At 44.6% G+C, this 15,463-nt stretch overlaps 1 long non-coding RNA gene across 1 annotated transcript; it reads right to left on the minus strand.

Annotated features, from left to right (window-relative positions):
- Positions 1 to 528: 528 nt before the first annotated feature.
- Positions 529 to 14,368, minus strand: LOC134565269 (uncharacterized). Its single transcript, XR_010083848.1, has 3 exons — positions 9,325 to 14,368; positions 1,348 to 1,480; positions 529 to 777 (listed from the first exon to the last, which is right to left on the minus strand). It is a non-coding gene; the product is annotated as an uncharacterized LOC134565269 (long non-coding RNA).
- Positions 14,369 to 15,463: the final 1,095 nt, after the last annotated feature.

A 15,463-nucleotide genomic window follows, 5' to 3' on the forward strand; every position in this document is an offset into this window, starting at 1 on the left:
GATATTCATATTTTAATAAATCAGCTGCACCTGGTATTGTGGCAACCCTCAGTATCAATACAGGTTGGGGGATGAATTGATTGAGAGCAGCCATGCCAAGAAGGACATGGGGGTTCTCATTATTGAAAAGTTGGACATGAACCAACAGTGTGTGCTCAGGGTCCACCTGACAAAGAGAACTATCTTTTGTCAGGAACTTGCCAGACAGGTGAAGGTAGCTTTAAACTAGATTGGTCAAGGGATCCCAATCCTGCCAGTTGGATATCTGGAACAGTGCAAAGGCATACAATCCAGTGAGTCAGCTTGATTTGGGACCCAGCTCAGATGCCTCTACACAAAGGCATGTAGTATGAGGAACAAACAAGAGGAACTAGAGATGTGCATGCACCTGCATGGGTATGATATCATTGGCATAACGAAGATATGGTAGGACTGGCTCCTATGACTGGAGTGATGCCTTGGAAGGCTGACTTGAAACAGAGACTGGACAAAGCTAGAAAATAAAGTAGGTATTTATTTATTTATTGAAAGGCCTCCAGGATCCACCTTGGGCAGGACAGGAACCTGACCAAGGCTGCACCCTGGGTGGACTAAGAATGGCCACAAGAAAAATGGCTGACCTGTCACAAGATATTACATTTTTATAAGTTTTGGTCCATTTGAATATTGGGGTTTAATTGTCCAATTACAGCTTCCGGTTGTGAGGTTCCATCCTTCTTGTTCCTCTTCTCAGTCCATCATTGTTTATGTTGTTGGGCTGAAAGTCGTCTTTGGTCCCTAGTAGGAAAAGGATTTGTTTTGTCCATCTACTTTGTGAAGAGAGCTTACTGGTACTTAATATGAGGCACAGAACTACATCTCTAGGCAGCACAGACTTTGAAAATACAAAATCTAAAACCTAAGGCATCAGGAGCATTGAAATGGAAAGTTTTAGGCTTTTTAGGAAAGACAGGCTAGGGGGATGAGGAGAGGGTATAGCCGTCTATATCAATGACCAGCTAGAAAGTTTGGAACTCTGCGTGGGGAAGGATGAGGAGCCAATCAAGAGATTGTGGGTCAAGGTTAAAGCAGGGGCAGGTATAGGGGATGTTATAGTGGGGGTCTGCTACAGGATCTCCGATCAGGAGGATGGTGTGCATGAATCTCTCCATAGGCAGATCAGGGAGGCCTCACGCGCATCAGCCCTGGTCCTCCTGGAGGACTTCATCCACCCCGATATCTGTTGGAGGGACAACGTGGCAGGGCACAGGCAATCCTGGAGGTTCCTTGAATGTGTCAATGACAACTTTTTACACAAGTAATTGAGAACCCAGCAAAGAAAGGTGCTATACTGAACCTTGTGCTCACCAAGAGGGAGGAGCTTGTGGAGAATGTGATGCTCTAAGGCAGCCTTGGCTGCAGTGACCATGAGATGGTGGAGTTCAAGATCCTCAGGGCAGTGAGGAGGGCTTGTGTTGGAGTCCATGTTTCCATGGATTCTCTACAGAGAGAGAAAAGTACAGGGGTTGAATTAAAGCCTTTAGAGAAATTGGAATATATTAAGCCACGTATACATAAAGTAGAGGTTTAAGCTTTAACTTTAAGAAAATACACTTCAAGTGTGTAAGTGCTAGCATAGAGTTTAGAGCTTCAGGACCAGTGATATAATTTTAGACATAACAAAAATATAGTAGAATATTGCTCATAACTTTAGATACAATTTCTACGCAAGTAAGATCAAGTTTTTTACACACAATAAGATAGTTTTTGCATTAATAAGATAGAGTTTTTTACATTAATAGATATGCTATATGCGTATACTGTTTTTTGTAGTTTTTTGTAGTTTTATGAACTTTAAGAACTGGACTTAGATTGGGTAGCTTACTGATAAGGATATGAATATGCATTTATGATTTATGGATAAAAGACCTCTGGGTTGGGAGTGAAGGTGTCGATCGATCGGTTTCTGATCTATCAATCCAACCTTCGCCATCCACAACCTGAGGGAAGAGCCCTGCCTGGGAGCTGAGATGGGATTTATAAGGTACTATCTATTGCAGTCCTTGCCACTTGAGGTCTGGACCCCAGGGTCCCTCTCCGCCTTTGCGGTGCTTGCCACTGGAACTCTGCTTGGGGCTCGGGACCCCAGGACCCCTTCCTGCCACTGTGGCCCTGCTGCTTGGGGGTGGGAACTAGAGCAGGAGTTTGCTTTGCTCCTAGGCTGGGATTCTGTGCTAAATTGCTGTTTACCCTCGTGTTTCATCTTTCTGGGATTTTATGCTTGTAACCGTTGTAAGACCGCATATTCAGAACTCTTTTGCTTTCAGACCTATGCATTTATGTAATAAACAACTCTGTAATAACCTTAAAATATCTTTGGACCTTTAAGATCTTTTTACCTGTAGAAACAGCCTATTGCAGGCTCACAGCAAGCTTGCTGCCCTGGACTTCAGGAAAGTTGTATAGAAAGCTAGGGACAAGGTTAGGGAAGCCAAGGCCCAGTTAGAATTGAGTTTGGCTGGGGATATCAAGGATAACAGGAAGGGCTTCTATAGGTATGTTGCAAGCAAAAGAAAGACTAAGAATAATGTGGACCCTTTCTGGAAGGAAAAGGGAGACCTGGCTACCCTGGAAAAAGAGAAGGCTGAGGTTCTCAATGACTTCTATGCCTCAGTCTTCAAAGTCAAGTGCTCCAGCCATGGCAGCCACTTTGGAGAAGGCAGATAGAGGGACTGGGAAAATGAAGACCCTGAGCCTGTGGATGTTGACAGCCTGGTCAGAGGGGAATTTTCAAATATCAGACAGCAGCAGAGCCTGTGGGAGAGAAAGTCAAATAACTTTCTCATGCACTGGTCTGTGAAGCTGTGAGATAACTCAGGAAGGAATCCAAACAATCCTGGAGCTGGTGTTTTGAACTTGTTGTTGACTTGCAAGATGTTTATGCAGAGGTGTTGTTCCTAATTACCCAGTGATGGTGAGGGGTGTTGATTAAAGGACCAATCATGTCCAGCTGTCTCAGAACAGTCTATAAAAGAAACTGATGTCAAATGAAAATTGCTTTTGCCTTCTGAGAAGACCTTGGAGTCTTGTGTTCTTATTCAGCCATCCCTAATACAATAGCGACATGAGCCCACTCTAGGAGAGGATCAGGTTCTAGCCCATCTAAGGAACCTAGGTGTGCACAAGTCTATGGGACCCAGTGAGATCCATCCATGGGTGCAGAGGGAGCTGGCAGATGAAGTTGCTAAGCCACTATCCATTATTTCTGAAAAATCATGGCTGTCAGGTGAAGTTTCCAACAACCAGAAAAAAAGGAAATATAATCCCCATTTTTAAAAAGGGAAAAGAAGAAGACCCAAAGAACTACAACCCAGTCAGCCTTGCCTCTGTTCCAGCTAAGATCATGGAGCACATTCTCCTGGAAACTGTGCTTAAGCACATGGGAAACAAAGAGGTGATGGGTTACAGCCAACATAGCTTTACAGAGGGCAAATAGTCCTTGACAAATTTGGTGACCTTCTATGACAGGGCTACAGCACTGGTGGATGGGGCAGAGCAACTGACATTGTCTACCTGGACTTGTTCAAAGCATTTGACACGGTCCCACAGACCATCGTCTCTAAACTGCAGAGACATAGATTTGACAGATGGACCGCTCAGTGCATAAAGAACTGGCTGGATGGTCACACTCAAAGAGTTGTGGTCAACAGCTCAGTGTCTAAGGGGTGACCAGTGACAAATTATGTCCCTCAGGGGTTGGTACTGGGGCCGATACTGTTCAATGTTTTTGTTGGCAACATGGATAGTGGGATTGAAGGCACCCTCAGCAAGTTTGCCAATGACACTGAGCTGTGTGGTGCAGTTGACACACTGGAGGGAAGGGATGCCATCCAGAAGGACCAGGAGAGGCTTGAGAGGTAGGACAGTGTAAACCTCATGAAGGTCAACAAGGCCAAATGCAAGGTCCTGCACCTGGGTTGTGACAATCCCAGACACATCAACAGGTTGGGTGGAAAAGTGATTGAGAGCAGCCCTGCAGAAGACTTTTTCGTGATGAGTGATGAAAAACTCACTGTGAGTCAGCAGTGAGCACTCACAGCCCAGAAACCAATGGAATCCTGGTCTGCATCCAAAAGAACATGGCCAGCAGGGCAAGGGAGATAATTCTGTATGACTGCACACAGCTGGTCTGTGAGCCTGAAAGGAGGAGGGATTTGGCTATACAGAGAGCCAATCCCTGACAAAAACGTAAACAGGCAGCTACTTGTCAGTGAGCTGGGTGGTAACCAATCATAGTCAATGAGGTTCGAATGTGGGGTCTTTGGAATAGCCTATATAAGAGCTGAACACGCCATTAAAGACACTCCCTGCTGCATGAAATTGATGTTGTGTCATCTCTCTGTCTTCCCTGACTGCAACAATTCTGCCCCTCTACTCTGCTCTCATGAGACCTCACCTGGAGTACTGTGTTCAGTTCTGGTGTCCCCAACATAAGAAGGACATGGAACTGTTGGAGCAAGTCCAAAGGAGGCCACAAAGTTGATAAAGAGGACTGGAGCACATCTCCTACCTAAGACAGGCTGAAAAAGTTGGGGCTGTTCAGCCTGGAGAAGGGAAGGTTGAGTGGAGACCTCATTGCACTTTCCAGTATCTGAAGGACCTACCGGGAACTGGAAAGGGACTTTGCCAGGAACTGCAGTGACAGCACAGTGAGTAATAGGTACAAACTGAAAGAGGGGAAATTTAGACTAGATATTAGGAAGAAATTCTTTACTGTGAGGGTGATGAGACACTGGAACAGCTTTCCCAGGGAGGTTATGGATGCCCCAACCCTGGCAGTGTTCAAGGCCAGGTTGGATGCGGCTTGGAGCAACCTGGTCCTGTGGAAGGTATCCCTGCCCCTGGCAGGGGGTTGGAAGTAGATGATCTTTAAGGTTCATTCCAACCCAAACCTTTCTATGCTTCTATGATTCTAATTCTGACCTTTCATGACCATACCACATGACTGCCGTTGAATGTCTTGGTTTTGCATTTGAGAATTACTATAAATGGTGTCCTTTGTCCAGGACAAAGGACTTATTTGCTATAAGTGCCCCTGCAGTGCTTAGTGAAACCATTACTAGCTGGTGCCTGATGATTAAAAGTGAGAAAGTAGTTAGATGTATGTGGTATCCCAGCCCTAAGGGAAAGGGAGCACGAAAGAGTTGCAAATGGTCGTTATTGAAAGGAATGACAAAAGTGAGGGGGTCTGCAAAAAATCACCAAGTTTTATTAGTAAATTAGATACTTGGTATGGAAATTGGTATAAGTTAGTCCCTGATCTAGTATAAACACACAGCCATGGGTTTTGGATAAAGAGATGGGGTGAAAGGGGGGGGAGAGAGAGAGGGAGATGAATTAAAGAGGGGGAGAGAGAGAAAGAAAGGAAAAAAAGAGGGAAAAAGAGATCACCAGTCCTGGCTCCAGCATTGATCCAGCTGATGGGGTGTCCAAGGTCCTGGGGTGCATGTAGGCCTAAACTTCATGGGTATATCTTTTTATAGAGAGATTTTGCCACCCTGGAGCTAAGTTTCTTGCTTTCTATGCAAATTAGTGCTCATGTACAGTCCATTCTTTCAGACTTTTCTGGAAATGGGTCAGAGGCTTCAAGAGTCTTGGGTGGTCTTGGTCCCCCTCCCCCCCCCCCCAGTCCATGTCCATTTCTCAACATCATTCCTGCACCTATGCTGTGTTGTGTTGTGCTTATCTCCAGGAACTATAACAAGGATGTTTGTCCGAGAAAAGTGCTGCCCTACCCTCTGTATGGCTCCTTCCCCAGCCACGTCTTGTTCTTTCCCACACTGTGTTATTACCAACAATCGTTGGTTGTTATTACCAATAATCCCTGGTTGGGTCCACAGCCATCAGCTATTGGTGTTTGAGACATACACATTAGCCCCTTATCTTCTGGGATTCTATCAGCAGTTTCTCATTGCACTATGTCCCAAAGATGCAGTTTGGCTCTATTTTGACCCTGACCTGAGTACTCAAACAACAAATGGTGATGTAATTTCAGCTATATCACATTTTGAAATCACTTTCCTTCTTTCTCTCTTCCTCCTCACATACTCTTTCATGGCCATTGAATTCTACTGAACTAACCTGAAATCTGAAAGAAGCCTGGAGCCCAGAATATACATGAGATTCAACTTTGAGTTGCAGCAAGTTTTGCTTGCTGTGCTGGTCTTGGCCTTTCAGTGACAAATGCATTCTCCAGACATGGGGCTGTAGACTACTTGCAAACCTTGTTTGAACAAGTGTGTGCAAGGTTTGTGCAAATCTCTTGAAGCCTAGGTAGTCTGAGTGTCAGGTGTTCCCTCTAGAAGCTGAATGCACCTGTGCTGCCTGCACATATGACTGAATGCCGTGGTTTAACTCCAGCCAGCAACTAAGCATCACACAGCCACTCCCCCACAATGGGATGGGGGAGAGAAGTGCAAGTGTAAAAGTGAAAAAACTCGTGGGTTAAGATGCAGTTTAATAGGGAAAGCAAAAGATGCACACACAAGCAAAGCAAACCAAAGAATTCATTCACCACTTTCCATGGGCAGGCAGGTGTTCAGCCATCTCCAGGAAATCCAGGCTCCGTCATGTGTAATGGCTACTTGTGAAGACAAACACCACCATTCCAAATGTGTCCCCCCTTCCTCTTTCTTCTCCCCACTTTATATGCTGAGCATGATGTCATATGGTCTGGAATATCCCTTTGGTCAGTTGGGGTCACCTGTCCTGACTGTGTCTCTACCCAACTTCTTGTGCACCCCCAGCCCCCTTGCAGGTGGGGTGGGGTGAGAAGCAGGAAAGGCCTTCACACTGTCAATAACAAAAACTCAGCAATAACAAAAACATCCCTGTATTATCAATGTTGTTTTCAGCACAAGTCAAAAACACAGCCCCATATTACTGTGAAGAAAATTACCCCAACCCAAACCAGCACACTGGACTACATGGTGTGCACATGTTGTAACTAAGGGCTAAGCAAACCTTCCTTACAGATGTGAATTCAGCTTGCTCTCAAGAGTTTCAGATCATAGAGTTCAACACACTAAACATAACAAAGCAACATGTAAAACATTCACCTCTCACTGTAACTGAGACCCCAGTAGGCTCTGATTTGAGTAGAATTAGCTTCTCTCAGTGATAGGAAGATAATGTCATATGAAAACAATGCTTTTAACAAGGTAAGTAGTAAACATTGGGGAGCAGATCAAGAAGCTGCAGATGTTGACTTCTGTTCCTAAATCTCTGATTCATGGTGTGGCCTTGGCTAAACCAGATCCTACGCCTTCATTTTCTCAGATGTTTTCCTGCCCTTTGTAACATGCTTTCCTTAGCTGGAAGATAGTATATAGAAGCAAAGCATCATCACTGCTGCAATTCTATTGCAAATTTCTCCTCTGATTCTCTCTAGTGAGCATACTTCCAGTGCTCAAAGCTTGCAGTCATTTTCATTATCTGTAGCAATGAGATACAGACCCTCTTGGTTCTTGTTCTGACAAGAATTTTTTCTTGTAAAAAACCAAGTCTTTTTATGCTGTACCATGATGCTAAGCTTTTATACTGTGCTAAAAATATTCTGGTTAATCTCCATTCCTTTACATTCTTGTGAAGCAAAACAAGCATGCATTGGCTACCTGCCACTGCAGGTGTTGCTGTTCACATGTTCTCTTACCCAACCAGCTTTCTGATCACTCAGTGTTCATACACACCCCTAACCAATCAACACCCTAAACACAAGGTGCCCATGCACTAGTTATTTAACTTGTTTTCTGGTTATATAACTTGTTTTTGTCTTTCATGCCACCTGTACACTTCTGTAGCAATGTAGCTGAAGAGCTTAGGCCATAATGTGCTAAAACAAAACTGCTTGTAGTTATTCTTATCAAACCCTCAGGAATTCAAGGTTACTGAGACATAAACAGTACTAAATTAAGAAAGAAGAGCCTGAGAAACAGAATACCAAGAATGCAAGAACTTGATAAAGGAGGCCCGACGTGATGATGGACTGTGACCAATCATGTTTCCTGAAGGGTGCATGCTGAATGCATGGACAAGATAAAGCCTCCAATCAAATAATGCGTGATCACGTGGACAGTAGACTTACAATATATAAAAATAGCTTAATGTGAACAATAAATGGCTTCTGCTCAGTCATATTGGTTGGTCATCCAGAGGTCCTGAACTCCTGCATGCTGATGAACCACGATGTGATAGACGTGTCATATTGAAGCAGATCAAGGACTCTTTGGTCTTTGAAGGAGTTCAAAGGGGGTGCTACAGAGTGAAAAGGCGGGAGGCCCGGTTGGAGACCGCCGCGGCTGGACCGTGGTGGGGGGAGTCAGGTGGCGGCTCCACAGAGTCAGGAGCAAGAACCCTCCTGGGGAAAAAGCTCCGGACAAAAGACACATACTCTGCAGGGGAGATACCAGAACAGGTGAGCGACCAGGGCTGGAGGATGGGGAAAACCTTGTCCAAAGAGGAGCAGGCTACATTAAATCTCCTCCAGCATATTCTTTCTAAGAGACAAAATAAGTATGACCCAGAGGTCTTAAAGAGATTACTAAAATCGTGTCGGGAGAGAGGATTTTTTACCACCTCCAGGAGTGATTTTGACACCCTCGAATGGAAAAGGCTAGGAACAGAGCTCTGGGATGCCGTAAGCAATAGGTTAAAATAAACCAAGGGACTGAGCACAATGTGGAAGGTGAGGCAATTAAAGGCAGAAAAAACATCTGCGACAGGAGTGGTAGCCGCTTTAGAGCCAGATGATCCTGCAGTTGCATTTCTGGCTTTTGCACGAGAATTTTTTTTGGGGGAAGAACCTGTTATACCGTCTCTACCTTCAGCAGCCCAGGAGCCAGAATTACAGGCTCCATAGGTGGCTGAAAACAGTAACAATGCAGAACAAAAGTCCGTGCCGCCTCCGCAACCCATAGTAGAAGCAGAAAAAATGGAGGTGGAAGTGCTTTTACCTCTGCTGGCACCAAGATTACCCACGGGGTGTCCAAGGGTGTCCGGAGGTTTCCCCTGAAGAGTTAACAAAAGCAGTGGGAGGGTGCATCTACCCCCCCCCCCTCCCGCCATCCAAATCACTGTGGCTTAGCCGTAGCGGGTATTCAAATGCAGAATGCGGATATTCACATGCAGAGCGCTTATTCGCTGTGAAGAAGAGCACCGTGGCAGTAGAGAGATCCAGCCAAACTTAGAGCTTTGATAGAACAACAGATAAGGGAAAGAGAAAAAAACAGACCCCTGTTGATGGCGGAAGGGAGAAGGAATAATAAATTCATTGAGAGATTGGTTTACCGGAGTCCTGATCTGGACCGTACCAGCAGCGAGGATGTGCGAGCTCAACTCTCCAGAAAAAGTAACCCTGATGATGAAACAGTGGCGAGGAGAGAGGAGGAAACAACAGGAGCAAGATTCCGGATCGGTACTGTGGAATGTGAAGAATGACTGATCCTTGATTAACTCGACCGGACGGCTAGGAGCGTGCCTGTGGCAGCGGGAAGAGGAGTGGAGCCCCCGAGCACTGGAGAGGAAGCCCTGAACGGAATTTCATGAGTCACCTCAGGTCCCATGATGGCTACGATCCTGCTCGGCAGTGGCGGGGAATCATACGAGAAGCCTTGATTGAGGGTGAGTTCCTTCTGCAAGCTTTCCCGGTAATCTCTGCCCCTGGTAACCCAAACCAACACCAGTGGGTGGCTCTGGATTGGAAGCTCGTCCGAGAGGGACCAAGAGCGGTGATGTAATATGGACTGACAAACCCTTATGTGCAGACTTTACTCAGTCACGTATTTACTAGCAGTTTAATGGTCCCATTTGACTGTAAAAAGCTGGCAGACACCTTTTTAAAACCCATGAAGAGACTGCTGTGACAAGCTGATTGGGAATGGAAAGTAGAAGATGCAGTTACTGAAAATCTTGGACTCCCTCAGGGGGACCTGCTGGAGTCCATGATTCCATGGATCCCCTGCAGAGAGTGAGAAGTGCAGGGACTGAATTAAAACCTTTAGAAAAATTAAAATATATAAAGCCACACACACATAAAGTAGAGATTTAAGCCTCAGCTTTAAATTTCACATACCCTAAGTGCCTAATTGTTAGTGTAGAAGTACAGAGCTTCAGGCCTAGTCATAGAGTTTAGATATAAAAAAAATAGAGTAGAGTACTGTTTATAATTTTTGGTATGAATTTTGTGCAAATAAGATAAAGTTTTTGATGTATGTTAAGATAAAATTTTTCACATAACAAGATAGAACTTTTACACTAGCAAGATAGAGTTTTTGCTCTAATAGATATGCTATATGCATAGGTTTTTGATACTGTTTTTTGTAGTTTTTCGTAGTTTTACGAACTTAGAGAATTGAGCCTAGATTGGGTAGCGTGTAGATAAAGGTATGAATATGCATTTGTAACATATGGATAAAAGCCTCTGGGTTGGAAGTGGAGATATCGATCAATCCGATCTATCGATCCAACCTCCACCTTCTGCAGCCTGAGGAACGAGCCCTACCAGGGAGCTGAAATGGGATTCTAAAGGTACTATCTATTGTAGTCTTTGTCGCGTGGGATCAGAGCCCCAGGGTCCCTCCCTTTCCCTTTCCCTTTCCCTTTCCCTTTCCCTTTCCCTTTCCCTTTCCCTTTCCCTTTCCCTTTCCCTTTCCCTTTCCCTTTCCCTTTCCCTTTCCCTTTCCCTTTCCATTTCCCTTTCCCTTTCCCTTTCCCTTTCCCTTTCCCTTTCCCTTTCCCTTTCCCTTTCCCCTTGTGGCGCTTGCCCCGGAACTCTGTTCGGGGCTGCCGGGGACTCTGTGCGGGTTTGGGACCCCGGGATCCCTTCCTGCCACTGTGACCCTGCGGCTGGGAAACCTGTTTGGGATTCGTGATCCTGGGACCCCTTCCTGCCACTGCAACCCCGTGGCTGGGAACCCTGATTGGGGTCAGGAGTTGGAGGGGTTTTTTTTATCCTAAGGTTGGAATGTTATGTTAAATTCCATGTTAAGACTACTGTTTATTCTGGTATTTAATTTCTAAGACTTTATACTCATAATCGATTGTAAGACCACTCATTTAGGACTCTTGCACCTTCAGAGATATGCTTTCATGTAATAAACAACTTTGTATAAGACTTTAAAATGTTCTTGGACCTTTAAGATCTATTAACCTGTAGAAACGGCCTCAGCAGGGACCCATGGCAGTTCGCTGCTCCTGAGATGATGCTGGGAAAAAGGCCTTTTTCTGATTCTCAAGAGCAAGCCAGACTACATGCTGCAATCTTACAACAGTCTCAGAAGTTAGCAAGGGAAGCATTCCATGCTGCCCCAGATATGGGACTTCCAACACCATCTTATACCAAAGAGGCAAAAGAGACTTTTATGAGTTTTCTAGACCACCTTAGAGAGGCAATCAATTCAGTTCCAGGAATGTCTCCAGATGTTAAAGCCGTTTTAGGAATGCAGTTGTCCGTGGAGAATGCAAATTCCACCTGTAAGAGAATTTTGCAAACGCTGTCACGTACAGCGACTCTTGTAGATATGATAGAGGCTTGCTCGAGAGTTGGAACTCCAGAAGAAAAAGCTACTTACTTAGCTGAAGTGATGTCAGCGGCTCTTAAACCATTGGGTCAACAAGGAAAAGGTAATAATCTGAAATGTTACAATTGTGGCAAGTTTGGGCGCCTAAAAGCTCTGTGCAGAGCTGTGAAGAAAAGTAAAGCAACAGTGACATCTACTGGTTTCTCAAGAAACCGCAACAGGTATGATAAGTTTGGACACTGAGCTAGCAAATGCAAGTTGAGTCATAAGAAAGATGGAACACTGCTGGGAAACGAGAGACTGAGAGCAAAAGGAGGACCTGCGATGACACAAATGCACCCTCAAAACCAGACAGCTGCCTGGATATCCTCAACTCAGCAATCCCAGGAAGTGCAGGAGTAGCCCTGGAAACAGCAATAGAGTTAACCTTTAATGACACTGATGTGCAGATTGTTCCATCAATGGTAAATGGATGCTTAGGACATGGACTTAGTGCCCTGCTGATAGGGAGATCATCCACATCAAAGCAAGGCATTTTTGTTTTGCCTGGACTAATTGATGCAGATTATTTGGGCAATATTGGGATAATGGTGCAAACACTGAGACCATCTATTCACATTCCAAAAGGAACCAGACTGGAACAGCTTATTCCCTTTAAGGCTCAGGTTCCTAGATAAGGGGTTATGCTGAGGGGGATGGAGGTTTTGGGTAAACGGGAACCCCTCAGGTGATGTTTACCCCACCATTAACAGGAACCAAACCAATTAAACCCATTACCTTCCAGCACCCCGATGGAGGAACCCTGACAAGAAAAGCTGCGTTGCTTGACACAGGTGCAGACATGACCACTGTTCCCTCATTTGCATGGCCTGCTGCATGACCTCTGACTACCCTGGGAACACCTGTTATGGGGTGGGGGACATGCAAATGACTCGAGTTAGTGAAACACTTTTAACAGTGTGGGTTGATAATGAAGCACATGTTTGTGCCCAGGTGAGACCTTATGTAATGAATACAACAATCTGGCTACTGGGACAGGATGCATTGAGCCAGATGGGTTTCTGTCTTACCAATGAGGGTTTTTAGCAGCAGCCATTGAGGGGCGGCCAATCCTAAAGCTAAAATGGTTAACAGAAACACCAATATGGATTGACCAATGGCTGCTGTCTAAAGAAAAGCTTGCCCATGTTACGGAATTGGTTGATGAGCAATTGACAAATGGGCATATAATATCTTCTATGAGCCCCTGGATTATGCCCATTTTTACAATCCCTAAAAAATCAGGAAAGTGGAGGTTAATACATGACCTTCAAGCTGTTAATTTGACAGTGCAGGAAATGGGATCCCTGCAGGCTGGTTTACCCTCACCAGCAATGTTACCTGTGAATTGGCAATTGCTGATCATTGACCTAAAGGACTGTTTTTTCACAATTCCTCTCCATGAGTATGACAGCAAGAAGTTTGCCTTCTCAGTGCCATCCATTAATAAGGCAGAACCAGCAAAGAGGTATCAATGGTTCGTAATGCCCTGAGGGATGTGTAACTCTCCTATGATGTGCCAACTGTATGTTGCCTGGGTGTCGCCCTGTTCTTTTGGAATTTTCTTAGCCTTCTGAGTGTTTATTTTATTGGAGTCAGATTCTCACGCTTCTAACAGTTTCTTAATGTAAAAATAGCACTGTTTACCTAACGGTAGTTTTTTGTTTACATTCCTTTTTGGAGGAGGAGAAGAACTGATTGACTGTCTGTTTGACCAGTGTGGTTGGAGGGGTCATGATCCCATCCACCAATCCACAACTGGTGCCAAAAATGTATAAATATGAAAGAAAGTAAAGTTCTGCTTTTCTTTCCTGCTGGGTCATCCGTGAGTCACGTGGTTCTTTTGTGTCCAACTGTGTCACCTGGGCCCTAGCCTCACTGAGAAAACAGCACCCACAGTATCTTATCTATAATTACATGGATGATATTCTGATAGCAGAACACTTGGATGCCGCAAACCTGCTACCTGCCTTACAGAAAAAATTGCGGCCAGCAGGCCTTCAAGTTGCCCCTGAAAAGGTTCAACAACAGGCCCCATGGAAATATTTGGGAATGCTTATCACTGAAGCCCAAATTTGGCCCCCAAGATTAACTATTTGTACAGAAATTTGGACTTTGACAGATGCTCAAAAGTTAATTGAAGACATGCAGTGGATTCATACCACCTGTGACATAACTAATGAAGACCTTGAGCCCTTAATGCCATTATTGAAAGGGGATAATCAGGCCAATTTGCTGCATGAACTAACTGAAAAGCAACAGACGGCTTTGACTCAGATTGCCACTAAATTGGATAATTCCTTTGCAGATCGCTGGTCACCTGCTTTGCCACTGTCTGTAGCTGTGCTGAAAAAGGAAGCACAAGTGATGGCTATACTGATGCAGTGGGATAGCGAGGCTAAACAACCACTAAAAATCTTGGAATGGTTGTTCTTACCATTTAATTTGAACAAATCCTTGACCACGCGTGTAGCAGAAGCATGATGTGTTATGGAATGAAGTTTGAGTTATCCCAAACTGGGCCTCAGATTTGGGCCTGCTAGGCCTCAGATTTGGGCCCGTGTAGAAGTAGATAAACCTGTGGCGCAGTTAGAATTTAAGGTGTGTACATGCTTTAGATAGGACAGTTAGAGTAGAATCACGGTAGCGTCCTTAAGCTAAGATTGTTTGCATTCTTTATCATGCTGGATGCCAATTAGAAAGCACCTGAAACTGTAAACTATCTGACACTGTATAAAACCAGCCATTTCGAGAATAAAGAGGACAATGTATGTTTTGACCATATTGGTTGTATCATGCGTTGCTCTGTCCCTGCTTCCATATAGAGACCCTGAGTTCACACACGAATGGAGGCTATAGCAAAAATTGTGATCAAGGCATGGAAATGGACATTGGAAATTGCAGGAATGGAACCCCAAAGTATTCTTCTTCCATTAACAAAGGATTACTTGCAATGGTCATTGCAGAATTCAGATACCTTACAATGGGCATTGTTAAACTTTCCAGGTCTCACTAGCACTCATCTTCCTCCACATAAGCTTTTTTCTTTGCATCAACAGGTTGAAGGAATACCTTGGCTATCAAGGCAACCTGTAGAAGGCCTCACGGTTTTTACTGATGCCAGTCAAAAGACTACTAAAGCAGGTTTTACTTGTCAGGATGAAGGCAAATGGCTCAGTGAAATCCTTCAGGGACCAGGAGACTCTTTACAGGTTCTTGAGTTACGCGCTGTAATCAGTGTTTGAAAAATGGCCAAATGATCCCGTTAACATTGTTTCTGATTCCCTCTACGTTGTAGGGGTTGTCAAGCGCATGGAGTGAGCATTACTGAAGGAAATTCAAAACAGGCAATTGGGGCAACTCTTTTTGCAGCTGTGACACATAATTCTTGTAAACAGGATTATTTCATTACCCACATACGGGGTCACTCTGGCTTGACAGAAGGTCTAGCCTTAGGAAACGAGAAGGCTGACCACTTGGTGGCACCGCTTTGGGCCTCTGCTTCTCCTAACATTGATAAATTTGGTCAGGCCAGAAAGGCAAAAGAGTTTTTTTCACCAAGGTGCAAAGGTTTTACATAAACAATTTGGAATATCATCACAGGATGCTCAAGGACTTGTCACAACTTGTCCGCAATGCGGGGGTATGATTTGTAGATTGGGTCCTGGGGTCAATCCTCGTGACCTTGGGCCCTTGCAGTTATGGCAAACCGATGTGACTATTTATGCCTCTTTTGGTTGTTTTAAGCACATTCATGTAACCATAGGTACTTTTTCTGCCATGATTTGGGCCACTCCCATGACAAGCAAAGGATCTCATTTTGTCATTCGACACTTGAGAGGCTGTTTTGCCGTAATGGGCTTGCCTCA

This window comes from Prinia subflava (genome assembly GCF_021018805.1).
Source record: "Prinia subflava isolate CZ2003 ecotype Zambia chromosome W unlocalized genomic scaffold, Cam_Psub_1.2 scaffold_50_NEW, whole genome shotgun sequence".
NCBI classification, from domain to species: Eukaryota; Metazoa; Chordata; class Aves; order Passeriformes; family Cisticolidae; genus Prinia; species Prinia subflava.